Source organism: Octopus bimaculoides, chromosome 11, assembly GCF_001194135.2.
Source record: "Octopus bimaculoides isolate UCB-OBI-ISO-001 chromosome 11, ASM119413v2, whole genome shotgun sequence".
Classification (NCBI taxonomy): Eukaryota; Metazoa; Mollusca; class Cephalopoda; order Octopoda; family Octopodidae; genus Octopus; species Octopus bimaculoides.
In genome coordinates this window covers 77,707,923-77,710,211 of record NC_068991.1, presented here as the reverse complement: position 1 = coordinate 77,710,211, position 2,289 = coordinate 77,707,923, and the positions used below count along the sequence as shown (strand labels likewise).

Here is a 2,289-nt window from a genome sequence, read left to right as displayed (position 1 = left end):
TGTGTGTGTGTGTGTGTGTGTACGCCCGTATATATTCATATATATATGTGTGTGTGTGTGTGTGTGTGTACGCCCGTATATATTCATATATATATGTGTGTGTGTGTGTGTGTGTACGCCCATATATATTCATATATATGTGTGTGTGTGTGTGTATGAATTTTTCTTTGTAAAATAACACCACCTGTAACAGTATCAAATATCTTATTAAATCAAGATATATTGAAACACTTCTTCAATAAAATTCTCTATAAATGCCAGACAATCCACCTGTTCTTAGATGTTTCTCTAAACAGTAAGTTCTTAATTAGCTAGACATTTCCTGGCGATATGGTGCCATACACACTCATTCACAAACACATACACACATTTACAAACATTCAAACATACGCAAACGTCTACAAAGATTATGAAGCAATTAATTTAAGTCCTATGGCTTAAAGCATATATATTTATATATTAACGGCTGGGCTCCAATATTTCCTTTCTCCTCAGTTCTACTCTCTCTCTCTCTCTCTCTCTCTCTCTCTCACATACACACACACTGTCATATTTATATTTATATCATATATATTTATATATATTTATATTTATATATATCTATTATTCTTAGTAAGATTCAAATTACAGAAAACTTTTTCCTGTCAAATGTTTCCAGGGATGACAAATGCAAACTTTACACTTTTGCTAAAGATGTCTTCTGCAGTTGTTTCATGGGGAAGACGGCATCACTAATTCGGGGAATTTCTGGTCTACCCGTAAGATTGCATCTTCTTTTAGGTGATATAATTTCTACCGTTTACCCCCAATAGTTTATACAATTTTGGCTCATCCATCCCCACCAATTAGGTGTATATGACAAGCAAGAAGCAATTTTGTACCCCTCTCGCATCTGTGCCCAAGGGTGCCTCCCCCTTTTCTTGTACTCTACCCCTGCATTCTGCTTACACCTCTGCAATCTGCAGGGTCACAAAGAGACCACTCATGTACCTTTGTCAGGGAGAAAAAAGAGACTGACTGGATTATTGTTCCTCTCTATGCGTTTGATGTAAAGGAGCAAAAACTGCTTGCTTGCAGAAATAAAGATGCCCTCCCATTGAACAGGGAAATTTAATGGCTAGATGCATTGCACAACATCAGCTCCTGCTTTCAATACAAGGCAAATGTAAAGCAGAGCTTCACTTCACACAATCTTCGAAATATATGTCTCATGTACAAGCTTAATTAGGTATTAATGATTATGTAGGTAATTAAAATACATAGAGTTTTGTTGACAACATTTCCAAGGTTTTATTTGCAAATAAAATTAAATTTTTAAGATGCTAAAATATAAGAAAATATATTGAACATTGTAGATGAAATAACCACTGTTGTTTAAATCAAATACATTGATTTTAGGCTTTTGGTTGAGATAAAAAGTAGCATATATATATATATATATATATATATTAGAGAGAGAGAGAGGCATAGACACATGCTAATAAGGTTTGTTGTTAATTCAATATTCTAACCCTTTAAGGTGGCGAGCTGGCAGAACCATTAGCACACTTGGCGAAATGTTTAGTGGTATTACATCTGCCACTACGTTCTGAGTTCAAATTCTGCCAAGGATGACTTTGTCTTTCATCTTTTTGTGACATATCCTACAATATCATTCTGAAGAATAATTCTGAAGAATAATCGCATCATTGACTTCTCAAAGCTATAAGATAATGCATGATTAATTCAAAACAATGTTGTGGCCGATGCCAGTGCCATCTGACTGTGGCCCGTAAAAAACACCCACCACACACTTGGAGTGCTTGGCGTTAAGAAGGGCATCCAGCTGTAGAAACATTGCCAAATCAGATTGGAACTTGGTGCTGTAGTAGTAGTAGTAGTAGTAGTAGTAGTAGTAGTAGTAGTGGCAGCAGCAGCAGTAGTAGTAGTAGTTGTAGTAGTAGTAGTGGTAGTAGTAGTAGTGGTAGTAGTAGTAGTGGTAGTAGTAGTAGTAGTAGTGGTAGTAGTAGTAGTGGTAGTAGTAGTAGTGGTAGTAGTAGCGGCAGCAGTAGTAGTAGTAGTAGTGGTAGTAGTGGTGGTAGTAGTAGTAGTAGTAGTAGTAGTAGTAGTAGCTAATGGCGATGTTGTTCTGTCCTGCCCGCCCATTACGGGTATAATCAGAGGAGAGAGACTAGCTGTTATTTCTAGCCAGTTGAACGACAACGTGGAAGTTTCCATGACAACAGAGGTAAACAAAACAGAGAGGCAACGATAAAAGTACTGAGAGCGGTGGGTGGTAGAGACGGTGGC

The 2,289-nt window shown here is 37.0% G+C and overlaps 1 protein-coding gene across 6 annotated transcripts in view; it reads right to left on the bottom strand.

Annotated features, from left to right (window-relative positions):
• Window positions 1-2,289, bottom strand: part of LOC106868589 (uncharacterized) — a 137,656-nt gene that overhangs the window by 134,499 nt on the left and 868 nt on the right. The window lies entirely within an intron of this gene.